The following is a 15,660-nucleotide window of genomic DNA, read 5'->3' as shown; positions in this document are numbered from 1 at the left end:
TTCACGACACATGACATATTGGATATGTCATGGATCGTGTCAGGTTAATCACCGCCAGCTGCTGTGGGCAGCCGGTGGAGCTCTCCGCACATGTCAGCTGATTTGAACAGCTGACACGTGTGTCTTGGAGGCTGGAGTGGATCCGCAATCCACCTTTGCCTGTTAACCCCTTAGATCGTACTTTCAAAATGTGAGCGCAATGTAAATGCCCGGCACGGTAAGCTTGTACTCACCCGCTGCCATCGGAAGTCACGTGGCATGATCACGTTCTGCCAATGGTTTCCATGGTAGCAAAGGGTCATGTAATGACTCCTGTAGGTATCATGAGTCACTTCCTCTTACTGCCAGCAGAGCACCATGTGTGAGAGGAGAGCAGCAGATTAAAACTGTGCATCTGCGATCTACAAAAATGAACCAGCAATCAGACTGCTGATCCTTATAGCCCTCTATGGGAACTAGTAAAATAAAAAAAAGTTAAAAAAAGTTTTAAAAATTAAAAAAACAAAAAAACCCATAATAGTTTAAATCACCCCCCATTCGCCCCATTAAAGATTAAAAGGTTAAAAAAATAAATATACCCATATTCGGTATTGCCGAGTTCAGAAATGCCCAATCTGTCAAAATACAAAATCAATCTAATCGGTAAACGGTGTAGCGGCATAAAAATTCTAAATGCCAAAATTACGGTTTTTGGTTGCTGCAAATTTTGCGCAAAATGCAATAACAGGCGATCAAATGTAGCATCTGCGCAAATATGGTAGCGTTAAAAATGTCAGCTCGAGACGCAAAAAAATCCCCCATCACTGCGCCATAGAGCCCAAAAAATTAGAACTCTTAGGGTTTTGGAAAATGGTGCAAAAATTGTGCCACTTTTTTTGGGAAATACTTGAGAATTTTTTTTAACCCCTTAGATAATAATAAACCTATACATGTTTGCTATGTACGAACTTGTACCAACCTGAGGCATCACACCCACTCATCAGTTTTACCATATAGTGAACACTGTGAATAAAATATTCAAAAAACAATTGTGCAATCGCACTTTTTTATTTTGCAATTTTTCCACATTTGGAATTTTTTTGCTGTTTTCCAGTACATGGTAAAATTTATAATTTCATTTAAAAGTACAACTCGTCCCGCAAAAAATAAGCCCTTATATGGCAAGATTGACGGAAAAATGAAAAAGTTACGACTCTTGGAAGAAGGGGAGGAAAAAAAAATAACACTGGAAAAACGGAATATTGCCCCTGGGTAAAGGGTTTAAAAATGTCATATTTTCTGTCAAAAAGTTACCTATGTCCTTTCTTTTATATTTAAATTTTAGAATAGGTGTTTAAAAATGGTGTAATAAATGGCTTACAGCAGTGGAAAATTATTTATAACAATGAAATGTTGCAATTTGCAAAAACATAAATAAAATGAAGCAAATGGTACTATATATAGTATGGTCCCAAATGTGAGAATACAAACCCCTCTTACATATATATGATGGAATAATGAAAATTTTTTTGTCCCACAAAATCTGAAATTAGGTAACAGAATCACTAACAATCTTCGCCAACCACAGTCACCACTTGTAGAGTCACTGACTGAAGTCCCCACTATGGTGTCTCCATCCCAGGCGCCATCTTTGCTCTTACATCTCCATGTGGATGTCTCCATGTTTGCTGCATGGAACTCTCGGTGTCCAACATTCCGCCTTGTGACCTCACATAGAACCTTCATCACCAGAGTCTACAGATTCTAACCGCAAAGACTGACACAATATAGTACTGTACAGCCACAATCAGGACATTTGGAGGGTCAGTTTATGTTCACACAGGTTGTTTCTGGTGTGGGTTTTTTGTATTTTTTTATTGGTTTTCTGCAAATACATGTAAATAAAAAACTGCTTTTTACCATACCAGCAAAATCTATCAGATTCTAGAAATCTTATGTACGCACAGACACATACAACTACTTTTTTTTTCCTTTCTGAACTTGTAAAATGCTGCAGGTTTTTTTCCTGCATTTGTTTTTACTGCTTTTTTCCCCCAATGAAAGCCATGAGAGTGAAAAAAAAACCAGCAGTGCATTTTTGTTGCGTTTTTGCTGTTTTTTTTTTTTTTGGTGAATGAACATGTACTGTAAACAAATGACAGAACAAAAATCCAGTAAAAAACGCGGCAAACTCTCAGCAGAAAAACACAACTTTTTTTACTGCCATGAGATCAGGTTTTGCTGCTAACCCCCCCCCCCCCCCCAAAAATGTAGCAAAAACGCCCTGCGTGAACATAGCCTAAGAATACATGTTGGCACAAGTTTAACTGATTGAAAACCCTGTGAAGTTCCACATTTACCTGTGTGGTTGATCCCGGATCCTCCGTTCTCCTTGTCTTGACCGTCAGAGATGATGGAGTCATCAATCCTGGATCCACCGCTCTCTTTGTCTTCACCTCTTTACTTGAACCTCTCAGTTCATGATCCTTGATCCTCCACTCTTGTCTTCACCTCCAGACATGAGAATGTATTTATAATCCTGGATCCTCCGCTCTCTTTATCTTCTGAGATGATCATCTGAGACCTCGATCCATGGTCCTCTGCTCTTCTCTTCACCTTCTGAGATGACCATCTGTGTCCTCGATCCTTCTCTCTCCTCTTCATCTTCTGGAATGAGCATTTGTCCCCTGTACACCAAGTTCTATAGATTCTCAGTCATTGTGACATCACGCGGTGAGGTAACAATGGCCGCCTGTATCAGGTGATGTCACATATGTGACCATGAAGGACATCCCCTGTTGTTAACATTGATAACAAGTAGTAATTATATGGCAGACCATATTGGTGAGGATCAAGGCTGTGAGGAGCAGGTGATTGAGTTCACAAAAGAAAAAATATGTTTATTTTTTCTGAAAAATCTAAATTCCTTATAAATATGTACTTCTGCGACAGATTACGAGCACCTGAAATTTTATGCCAATTTCTTTCCTTATACAAAAGTCACCATTATAGAAATAGAGGTCTCGTTTATTATTAATAAAAATGTAACTGTTGCTGATAGCAACCTGCCCGATTCAACACTATGCTATTTTTTTATGTTAATATTTGTATTTTATTTTTTTTCAGCAAAAACACTATAGCAATATGCTTGAGTTAAACAATGCATTTTCACGCCATTTTCTTGCTTTTTTAGGAGGTTCTGACAGTTGTTTCTAAACTCAGCTTTCTTTAGTGTTAGCTTTGTCTTCATGCGTAATAAAGTTTTCCAATTACAACTTTTTACAAACAGCGGCTGCTAATAGCATAAAATCATGCAATAAGTAAGAGCCGCCTCACCTATCCCCCTGCGCCAATGCTGCCCGAACCCCTGGTAATGTTTGTACACTTCAGTTCAGGCTGCGTGATGTGGTTCTTGCTATCAGTGACTGTAGCCATGAAGTCATGTATTGTAGCCATGTGCTCATGGTTATGGAAGACATTCTCATAATACTGTTAGTGGTTTTCAAGATGGTGGCATGGTCACTGTTTGTTCCTTGGTTAAAGGAAACCTGTCACCAGATTTGGGGCCAATAAGCTGCAGCCACCACCAGTGAGCTCTTATATACAACATTCCAGAATACTGTATATAAGGCCTCTGTGTAGAACGTAAAAATCACTTTATAATACTCACCTAAATGGTCGGTGCGGTGCAGACTGGTTGGATGAGTGTCTACATTCTCCGCTGCCGGCGCCTCCTCTTTCGGCCATCTTTGTCCTCCTTCTTCTGAAGCCTGGGTGCATGACGCATTCTACGTCATTCACACTAGCCAGCATTGAGGTCTTGCGCAGGTGCACTTTGATCTGCCCTGAGCAGGGCTGATCATAGTATTGTAGTGCGCATGAGCAGGACCACAATGCTGGTGAGTGTGTATGACGTAGGACGCGTCATGCTCCCAGGCTTCAGAAGAAGGAGGACAAAGATGGCCGAAAGAGGAGGCGCCGGTACCGGAGAATGGAGGCGCCCATCCATCCAGTCTGCACCGCACCGACCATTTAGGTGAGTATTATAAAGTCATTTTCATGTTCTACACAGCGGCCTGGGCTCTTATATACAGCATGTTAGAATGCTGTATATACAGTTAGGTCCAGAAATATTTGGACAGTGACACAAGTTTTGTTATTTTAGCTGTTTACAAAAACATGTTCAGAAATACAATTATATATATAATATGGGCTGAAAGTGCACACTCCCAGCTGCAATATGAGAGTTTTCACATCCAAATCGGAGAAAGGGTTTAGGAATCATAGCTTTGTAATGCATAGCCTCCTCTTTTTAAAGAGACCAAAAGTAATTGGACAAGGGGCTCTAAGGGCTGCAATTAACTCTGAAGGCGTCTCCCTCGTTAACCTGTAATCAATGAAGTAGTTAAAAGGTCTGGGGTTGATTACAGGTGTGTGGTTTTGCATTTGGAAGCTGTTGCTGTGACCAGACAACATGCGGTCTAAGGAACTCTCAATTGAGGTGAAGCAGAACATCCTGAGGCTGAAAAAAAAGAAAAAATCCATCAGAGAGATAGCAGACATGCTTGGAGTAGCAAAATCAACAGTCGGGTACATTCTGAGAAAAAAGTAATTGACTGGTGAGCTTGGGAACTCAAAAAGGCCTGGGCGTCCACGGATGACAACAGTGGTGGATGATCGCCGCATACTTTCTTTGGTGAAGAAGAACCCGTTCACAACATCAACTGAAGTCCAGAACACTCTCAGTGAAGTAGGTGTATCTGTCTCTAAGTCAACAGTAAAGAGAAGACTCCATGAAAGTAAATACAAAGGGTTCACATCTAGATGCAAACCATTCATCAATTCCAAAAATAGACAGGCCAGAGTTAAATTTGCTGAAAAACACCTCATGAAGCCAGCTCAGTTCTGGAAAAGTATTCTATGGACAGATGAGACAAAGATCAACCTGTACCAGAATGATGGGAAGAAAAAAGTTTGGAGAAGAAAGGGAACGGCACATGATCCAAGGCACACCACATCCTCTGTAAAACATGGTGGAGGCAACGTGATGGCATGGGCATGCATGGCTTTCAATGCCACTGGGTCACTTGTGTTTATTGATGACATAACAGCAGACAAGAGTAGCCGGATGAATTTTGAAGTGTACCGGGATATATTTTCAGCCCAGATTCAGCCAAATGCCGCAAAGTTGATCGGACGGCGCTTCATAGTACAGATGGACAATGACCCCAAGCATACAGCCAAAGCTACCCAGGAGTTCATGAGTGCAAAAAAGTGGAACATTCTGCAATGGCCAAGTCAATCACCAGATCTTAACCCAATTGAGCATGCATTTCACTTGCTCAAATCCAGACTTAAGACGGAAAGACCCACAAACAAGCAAGACCTGAAGGCTGCGGCTGTAAAGGCCTGGCAAAGCATTAAGAAGGAGGAAACCCAGCGTTTGGTGATGTCCATGGGTTCCAGACTTAAGGCAGTGATTGCCTCCAAAGGATTCGCAACAAAATATTGAAAATAAAAATATTTTGTTTGGGTTTGGTTTATTTGTCCAATTACTTTTGACCTCCTAAAATGTGGAGTGTTTGTAAAGAAATGTGTACAATTCCTACAATTTCTATCAGATATTTTTGTTCAAACCTTCAAATTAAACGTTACAATCTGCACTTGAATTCTGTTGTAGAGGTTTCATTTCAAATCCAATGTGGTGGCATGCAGAGCCCAACTCGCGAAAATTGTGTCACTGTCCAAATATTTCTGGACCTAACTGTAAGAGCCCACTGGTGGTGGCCGCAGCTTATAGGCCCCAAATCTGGTGACATGTTCTCTTTACAATCTAATTCAGGCTGTTAAGCTATGTGCGCACTTTGCGTCGAGGTAGTTGCAGTTCAAAAAGCATCCTCTGGCAGAAAGGACAATGCTTTTGGCTTTAAAAATGCATGTAAAACGCAAAGAAAGTAGCCTATGCGCACCTTGCGGTTTTTATGAGTTTTTAGTGCTTTTCCGGTGCTTTTAGAAATGCTGCAGTTTTGTATTAAATTGAATGGATGGGAGACGCAGCCAAAATGGCAAAACCAATTGACATGTTACTTCTTTAAACGCTGAGTTTTTGCCCAAATTTATGCAAATTAAACGCAGCGTTTTGAACTGCAAACTGCGCACAAGAAAGCTCAATGTCCCATTGACTTTGCTTGAAAAGCACGACGCAAGCATTTTGGTATGAAAACGCTGCAGTTGAAAAAGCAGTGGAAAAGCAGGTAAAAAATGAATCCACTGCTGGTTGTTTCACAGCATTGGATTGGATTTCACGGTGGTATATATATATATATATATATATATATATATACATATTCTTACTTCGTACATACTAAAAGCGGCCTTATAGATTTGTTCAGCGTCACCGGTGGAAGTAGGAAGATGCTTGAATCCTTTTTCAGACCACAAAGGCAGAGGGAACATTAGAGGTGGACAACACTTTAGGCTGTGTGCACACACTGCATTTTTTTAAGCACTTTTTGGTGAGGTTTTGTCACAAAAACTTATCTCTATCTGTGGCGCCCCTGACCTGGTCAGGCACCACTGAGTACTGCACCCATGCTGGGGACAGTACAATACAGGTAATCCAGAAGGCTGACCGAGGTGTGGAACACAGGAGCATAGTGATCAGGTCTCACACATGTACCTTTGAGGGGACCCCTGGGGATCCCAGGAGGGGGAAAAGCCTTGACCTCCACTGGAATAGTGGAGGGGGCCAAAAGCCTCCATCTCCTCTCAAGGGGTGTGGTGGAGAGTCTGGTTGCTAGGCGGCGTAGGCAGGCACAAGAGGGAGGAAGAGAACAGTCTGAAGCAGAGAGGGGAGGAGTGAGGAGCATGGAAGTGGAGCTCTGACAGGAGCAGCAGTGCAGGTCCCTCAAGTGAGCCAGTTCAGTGTAGAGTGCAGGGAGCTCGAGTGAGGAGCAGACCCCTGGGGCTGTGCAGTCTGACAGCGCCCGCGCAGTGGCTACTGACGGGGGAGAACGGTCAACTAGGAGTGCTACCCGAAATCCATCTTCAGCTAAGAGAGAGCACGGAGTGGGAAGTAAGGAGACTGCTAGAGAGTACCAGGCCCAAACGGGCGGCAGATCCCGAAGCGGAGATAGATCCAGCTTTCTTTTGCTAAACCTGCCGGTGTGGGGCCCTCAAAGCCCACGCCACAACACCACAAAAGCCGCAGCCACGTAGCCACAGTTAGGGCCCATAGGTCACAGGAGGCAAGCAGCTGGAGTGGCCTGGTCCAGGCGACAAGCAAACGGCAAACGAAGGGGAGAGAGGCTGCAGCATCTTCCCTGGGTGACCCCCATAGGGACTCAAAGTCGGGGTTACCCCAAACCACCAAGGGCTAAGGAAGGCGAGTTAGTAGTCACCCTCACAAGTCAGCCTGAAGGATACCTGGTTCCAGCCTGGTTCATCCCAGCTACGCCCGGGTTACTCACCCTGCCATCAACTGTGAGTAAAAACCCTGAAAGACAGCCTGCTTGTGTGGAGTTATTCTGCGCCTTGTGGTACTACAACCTTTACACAGGGCCCTGGGGCTTGCCTCACTCTCAGGAGGCTACTACAACTGACTGCACCCACCATCAGCCCCAGGCATCCCTTAATCTGCAGTGGCGGTCCCCACTGACCGCAATTCTGAGAGTGGCGTCACGACAATCCTAATAGAAGATTTCCTACCGGTGACCAGATCCAGCTGAGTGGAGTCCCTGAAGGTAATGCACCGACACGACACCGGCGGGGCTTCACATCTGGCGTCACGAACAGGATAAGGACTAGACCTGTTCAGACAGGTGACCATGTGCCTAGGCGGTCCGCTTGAAAAATTGGAAGCGCCGCCATATTGCCACCATGAAAAGCGCGCTGAAAAACAACAGCAGCCCGCGCTGGAAGAAGTTACCGCCCACGAAGAGGTGTGGCTACCCAGAGATCCCCTGCAGAGTCCTGACCTCGCTTGTGAAGAGAGCGGAAGCGTTCAGAGACGTCGGGACAGAAAGGGAGCCAGAAGCCTGCTGCTGGGAGACGAGCTGCTGAAAGAGGCAGAGCGGAAACTGAACAGCTTGCTACTGGAGGCAGCGACGAGTCCACTGCTGGGAAATCGTGCAGAAGAGGGCGCAGGAGAAATGGCGTCTGACCGCAGAAACCCAGAACCGGGCTCCGCTGCCTGGTGGTATCGGGAGCTGGCCCAGTTCTGCGACCGACTGGAGACCCGGGTCGTGGAGCAGATCAGAGAAGAACGCATGGAACTTCTGGAGATGGCTGCCGCGGTTCAGGCCTATGAAGGGGGGGCCGTGCGCCGAGCGCCAGACCGAGTGGCAACGACCCAAACCCCGATGCTGCCAACGATGGGTGAGTCCTGTGTTGCCCCTGCCGGCCCGGACGCCCCGACCCCTGCTGCTCCGCCCGCGGTCCCTGAGGAGGCGCCCGGCGCGGCGACGCTAATCCAGGCCGCAGCCACTCCCGGTGCGGCCCGCCAAGCCCAGGCCGCCGCAGCGATGCCCTGCGCGGCCCACCAAGACCCGGTCCCTGCAGCGATGCCCTGCCCGGCCTGCAAAGAACCGGCTGCTACCGCGACCTTCATCCGCGCTGCAGGTGTGACGCTGACCCAGGCCGCCACCGTGCTAGGCCCGGCCAGCCGAGATCCCACAGCAGCAGCAACGCTCGTCCGCGCCGCAAGTGAGGTGCTGAACCAGGCCGCAGCCACGCCAGGTGCGGCCCGCCAAGCCCAGACCGCTGCGGCGACGCCCAGCCCAGCCTGCACAGAGCCCGCCGCAGCTGCGACGCCAATCCAGGCCGCGACAGCGACGCCGATCCCGGCCGCCGCAGCGATGCCCTGCCCGGCCCGCCAAGACCAGGCCGCCGCCATGCCAGGCGCGGCCCGCCAAGAAAAGATTGCATCCCCGTTAACCCCGGCCTGCAAGGCCGGAGCAGACACCGCTCCCCAGTCCGAGGAGGTCCCTGCTGAGGAGCCCACGCTGGGGGAGGACCCCGCATACTGGCAGCTGAAGGCTGACATGGAGGCCAAGTTTCCCCAATGGTTGGTGGACCAGTATATACTCCCTCCGCACACTCCCAAGAGGATTTCGGCAACCCCTGCAGCAGTCACGCCAAAGGAGTGCCAAGAAGAACTAAGGGGGAGAGGAGGCCAGGAAGCTGAGGAGCTGACTCCGGAGCCACCAGCAGTGGATCCATGCTCAGAGCCGGAGATGTTGCCCTATTCCCGTTGGGATGAAGAAGATCTAACACCGTCTGCTGACGAAGATCAGCCCAGAAACCTCACCTGGGGCCCTGCAAGCATTGAAGTAACAGCCCAGCAGAATTCAGCCCGCAAGACACGGCGCTGTAATAGAACACAGATTCCCCCTGCACCACAGTCTCCAGAGCAGAGAGAAGTCACGGCCAGAGACCTAGAAGAGAAACGGTTCCTGAGAAGGTCCAAAGCCCAGGTCAGAGGACCCCTTTGTAGAGGAATTGTCGAAGATTTTAGCCTGAAATCAGGGTACGGATTCATCGTTGCACCTGGTATGAAGGAAGGTATCTTCGTCAATAGAAGAGATGTGAGAGCTAATTTGCCCAGAGGACACCCTGGAAGGAATTTAAAGATGGGAGACTCAGTGCAATTTACCATGCATCAAGGAGAAAGAGGCTGGTATGCGCTTGATGTAACACCATGTCCTAAAGAAAGAGCAACAGATACAGAAGAAGAAAGGAAAGACAGAGATAAAGAAAGAAAAGACCAAGAACCTACTGACGAGACTACCACAGATGAAGAAAGAGGTCAAGGAAGCAACAGGTGCCGCAGCCCTACAGGCCCAAGCCCTGGTGAGGAGGAATCTGCATAAAGTAAAGAAAGAAGCACAGAAGTTACCAGTTTGATAAGTTTTGAAAAGTTTGCAACGTTACTGTTTAAGAGATGTGCCCACATAAACTAATGTGAGAAATGAACCTTAAGGCTATGAACTGGCTATAGCCACAAACTCTCGCAGTGTAAATAGTTACACCAGAGGCACCACCACCAGAGCCAGCCTGTTTAGGGGCTTGGCTCGTCTGCAACCAGGAGGAGCCCGTCCATTTATGGGGCCTTGGCTCACCTGCAACCAGAGAGCATGCCTGTTTATGGGGCCTGGCTCTCCACCACAAAGAGGGTACCTGGTCAGCACCAACTGTGGAGGCCGCCTCGACATCCTGCCAGAAGAGGCTGAAGGCGCGGTTCCACCAGGCCAGGTATACCCTGAAACCACCAGCCCATGAAAGCCGCCTCTACATCCTGCCAGAAGTGGCTGAAGGCGCGGCCAACGGGAGAGGCAGATTGGAGGAAAGGTCTGGGGAAGCTGATGGCCCAGACCTGGTTACCAAAAGAAACCGGTGACCTGCCTCCTGAGAGGGTTTTGGGTGGGTTAACGGACTTGTGGGTGGAGGGTGGTGATGTATGGTACCTGGTGATCTTAAAATGTTTTTACATGTTTTTACTGTTTTATGCATTTTAAAATGTTGTCTTGCAGCCCGAGGACGTGCTGGTGATAACTAAGGGGGAATGTGGCGCCCCTGACCTGGTCAGGCACCACTGAGTACTGCACCCATGCTGGGGACAGTACAATACAGGTAATCCAGAAGGCTGACCGAGGTGTGGAACACAGGCGCATAGTGATCAGGTCTCACACATGTACCTTTGAGGGGACCCCTGGGGATCCCAGGAGGGGGAAAAGCCTTGACCTCCACTGGAATAGTGGAGGGGGCCAAAAGCCTCCATCTCCTCTCAAGGGGTGTGGTGGAGAGTCTGGTTGCTAGGCGGCGTAGGCAGGCACAAGAGGGAGGAAGAGAACAGTCTGAAGCAGAGAGGGGAGGAGTGAGGAGCATGGAAGTGGAGCTCTGACAGGAGCAGCAGTGCAGGTCCCTCAAGTGAGCCAGTTCAGTGTAGAGTGCAGGGAGCTCGAGTGAGGAGCAGACCCCTGGGGCTGTGCAGTCTGACAGCGCCCGCGCAGTGGCTACTGACGGGGGAGAACGGTCAACTAGGAGTGCTACCCGAAATCCATCTTCAGCTAAGAGAGAGCACGGAGTGGGAAGTAAGGAGACTGCTAGAGAGTACCAGGCCCAAACGGGCGGCAGATCCCGAAGCGGAGATAGATCCAGCTTTCTTTTGCTAAACCTGCCGGTGTGGGGCCCTCAAAGCCCACGCCACAACACCACAAAAGCCGCAGCCACGTAGCCACAGTTAGGGCCCATAGGTCACAGGAGGCAAGCAGCTGGAGTGGCCTGGTCCAGGCGACAAGCAAACGGCAAACGAAGGGGAGAGAGGCTGCAGCATCTTCCCTGGGTGACCCCCATAGGGACTCAAAGTCGGGGTTACCCCAAACCACCAAGGGCTAAGGAAGGCGAGTTAGTAGTCACCCTCACAAGTCAGCCTGAAGGATACCTGGTTCCAGCCTGGTTCATCCCAGCTACGCCCGGGTTACTCACCCTGCCATCAACTGTGAGTAAAAACCCTGAAAGACAGCCTGCTTGTGTGGAGTTATTCTGCGCCTTGTGGTACTACAACCTTTACACAGGGCCCTGGGGCTTGCCTCACTCTCAGGAGGCTACTACAACTGACTGCACCCACCATCAGCCCCAGGCATCCCTTAATCTGCAGTGGCGGTCCCCACTGACCGCAATTCTGAGAGTGGCGTCACGACAATCCTAATAGAAGATTTCCTACCGGTGACCAGATCCAGCTGAGTGGAGTCCCTGAAGGTAATGCACCGACACGACACCGGCGGGGCTTCACATATCCTTATGCCATAAAAGTCAATGAGAGTTCTGAAGTTCTGTGCACGCAATGTTTTTTTTTTTTTCCTTGCAGATTTGGTTCCGGAAGAATACTGCAGCAGCATGTCAATTCTTGGTGCGTTTTCAGCCCTTCCACCCATTGACTTCATTATCAAAGACACCCCAAAACGTGGCAAAAATGCACCTTGTATTTTAGTGTGCTTTTATGTCAGAAGATGCAGTTTTGAATGCAGAAACTTTCGGCACCAAATACGTGTGCACGTAGCCTTATAATTTAACTGGGTGCAAATGATTTGGAGCTCAGAACATTGGAGCTCAAACCGTTATAAATGTATTATTATTTTATTATTTTTTTTTCTGCACCTCATTTTAAATTTATTTTGATTACAAAATTTTTTTAGAATGATGGTTCACTTAATGACTTAATGAATCCCCTCATAGATTTTATGCTAGTGAAGCTCCGAGTTGTAATGACTTTCCTGTTATCTGGTTATGTGACTGTAGCCGGCAGCAAACCTATTGATACGGCACAGCGATGGTCTGCTGAACGAATGCAAAGTCACAATGACCTTGAGAAATGTGTCCAACAAAAGCATCTTGTTATCTGGAAGCGTTTGTGTTGCCTTTTGGAAATGTAGTAATAATGAGGACTGGTTAGATTGCAGCCAGACTGAATTAGGAAAACCGCGATTATTAAGATATCCTGAAAAGTTAGAAAAGAAGATCTAGCAAAATACTTAAAAAAGGAAACCTGATAGGAGATTTATGGTGCCTGATCCACGGCCAGGATAAATCTCTCACTGGCTGAGTTATTGCATTTGTTTATGATTTATTCCGGAACACGGTGGAATTTTTTGGGAAACATCGTTTAGGCCTAAGCCACACGGCAAGAAAATCGGTGCAAGAGGAGTGCGATAAAACATCGCATTCCACTCGGACCAATATTAGCCTGTGTGTCAGCGCACATGAGCGATTATTCTCTCAGTCCTAATCGGACCGAGAAAACAATCACAGCATGCTGCGACTGTAATGTGAGACTCTTTTCGCTCGCACCCATTCAAGTGCTTTTTAGGACCCAGCACTAGGGATACCTAGGCTCAGGTATCCAGCTCGGCGCATAGGTGCGAAACCTATCTAGGGTGGTGAGGAACCCCAGGGACCAGCAGTTTTGGTCAGGGGTCACCATCTTCCCTTTCTCTAGACACAGGGTTTCCCTTCCTTTACACCATGTGCTTGGTACTTCCCTGTACCTAGCGTGACACAGTGACCCTGCTTTCAGTGATGTGTCACTTCGTTTATTCGTTTACTGAATGCAGCAGTTGTGATAAAATCCCTGTTTTCTCTGCTGCAGATCCAGCAGTGCTAGGAATGCTGAGCTGTGTATAACCCTGCACGAATAACTTATTAGCAGCTTTCTGTGTACAGTCATGGCCAAAAGTTTTGAGAATGCTACAAATATTAATTTTTACAAAGTCTACTGCTTAAGTTTTTCTAATGGCAGTTTGCATATACTCCAGAATGTCATAAAGAGTGATCAGCTTAACAGCAATTACTTGCAAAGTCAATATTGGCTAAGAAAATGAACTTTAACCCCCAAAACACATTTCAATATCATTGCATTCCTGCCTTAAAAGGAGCAGCTAACATTGTTTTAGTGATTGTTCCATTAACACAGGTGTGGGTGTTGATGAGGACAGGGCTGGCGATCAATCAGTCATGATTAAGAAAAAATGACACCACTGGACACTTTAAAAGGAGGCTGGTGCTTGGTATCATTGTTACTCTTCAGTTAACCATGGTTATCTCTAAAGAAACACATGCAGCCATCATTGCTCTGCACAAAAATGGCCTAACAGGGAAGAGTATCGCAGCTACAAAGATTGCACCTCAGTCAACAATCTATCGCATCATCAAGAACTTCAAGGAGAGAGCTTCCATTGTTGCCAAAAAGGCTCCAGGGCGCCCAAGAAGGACCAGCAAACGCCAGGATCGTATCTTAAAACTGTTTCAGCTGCGGGATCGGACTACCAGCAGTGCCGAGCTAGCTCAGCAATGGCAGCAGGCTGGTGTGAGTGCTTCTGCACGCACTGTGAGGCGGAGACTGCTTGAACAAGGCCTGGTTTCAAGGAGGGCAGCAAAGAAGCCACTTCTCTCCAGAAAAAACATCAGGGACCGACTGATATTCTGCAAAAGGTACAGGGAGGGGACGGCTGAGGACTGGGGTAAAGTCATTTTCTCAGATGAATCCCGTTTTCGATTGTTTGGGACATCTGGAAAACAGCTTATTAGGAGAAGAAGAGGTGATCGCTACCACCAGTCTTGTCTCATGCCAACTGTTAAGCATCCTGAAACCATTCATGTGTGGGGTTGCTTCTCAGCCAAGGGAATCGCACCACTCACAGTCTTGCCTAAAAACACAGCCATGAATAAAGAATGGTACCAGAATGTCCTCCAAGAGCAACTTCTCCCAACTGTCCAAGAGCAGTTTGGCGCCCAACAATGCCTTTTCCAGCATGATGGAGCACCTTGCCATAAAGCAAAGGTGATCACTAAATGGCTCATGGAACAAAACATAGAGATTTTGGATCCATGGCCTGGAAACTCCCCAGATCTTAATCCCATTGAGAACTGAGAACTTGTGGGCAATCATCAAGAGACGGGTGGACAAACAAAAAACAACAAATTCTGGCAAAATGCAAGCATTGCTTATGCAAGAATGGACAGCTATCAGTCAGGATTTGCTCCAGAAGTTGATTGAGAACATGCCAGGGAGAATTGCAGAGATCCTGAAGAAGAAGGGTCAACACTGCAAATATTGACTTGCTGCATTAACTCATTCTAACTGTCAATATAACCTTTTGGTACTCATAATATGATTGCAATTATATTTCTGTATGTGATGTAAACATCAGACAAACACAATTAAAAACCAGAGGGCAACAGATCATGTGAAAATATCATTTTGGTGTCATTCTCAAAACTTTTGGCCATGACTGTATATTGAGAGAAAACTACCAATCAGTGGTGGAGGTGTGCTTTGACCAGTAAAAACAGTATGATACATCATTTGGAGCCAGGATCATTGCCTCTACATCATGCTGTTCTCAGATTGCATATAATAAACCCAGTGACATATTCTCGTTAGGTCGGGGTCAGAGGAGCGGATGAATCGGACAAGTGCAATATGAGAAAATTTTGCATTGCGCTCTGACCAATGTTACTCAATAAGGCAGAGTAGATCTGCATTTTTTTTCTCATCACGAATCGGCATGAGAAAGAAGTTGCAGCATGCTTTGATTGGCAGTGAGTCTCGGCTCACTCACACCTATACAAATCTATGGGTGTGTGTGAAACTTCAGACTGCATCGGATGCTATACACTCGTCTGACCCCGGCATTAAAGGGATTATCCAGAAATTTATTTTTCAGCTGGTGTCCCGGCATTGGCAAAATACTCATTTGCCAATGCTCTCCATACAGCTGCCAGGGTCCCCTGATGGTCTCCGAGCCTTTTCTATTGACAGTCACATCAAGTGACTGCTGCAGTCAATTAATGGCCACAGCAATGAAGACCAATGATTGGATGCAGCAGTCACATGTCTGTATGACTGGAATAGGCTGTAGCTGTGCTGCCGCAGAGGATATGGACAGTGAGTATGAAGGGGATTGGCAGGTGAGTATATTTTCTATATTTTACTGTTGACTGATTCCTTTTAAATGGTATAATAGCCAAGTGCTCTGAAAGTTCCATGATTTATCAGATCTTGTTACCTGCAATAAATGTGAAGCCCACACAGTTATTATAACCATGAAACTTCCAAAAGACACAGAAAACTAAAAGTCTGTGTATAACTTTGACATGGAAAAATGATTTTACATATGTTAGTGG

The sequence above is a fragment of the Anomaloglossus baeobatrachus genome, chromosome 7, assembly GCF_048569485.1.
Source record: "Anomaloglossus baeobatrachus isolate aAnoBae1 chromosome 7, aAnoBae1.hap1, whole genome shotgun sequence".
In the NCBI taxonomy this organism is placed as follows: Eukaryota; Metazoa; Chordata; class Amphibia; order Anura; family Aromobatidae; genus Anomaloglossus; species Anomaloglossus baeobatrachus.
Note: the sequence above shows the minus strand (reverse complement) of the source record.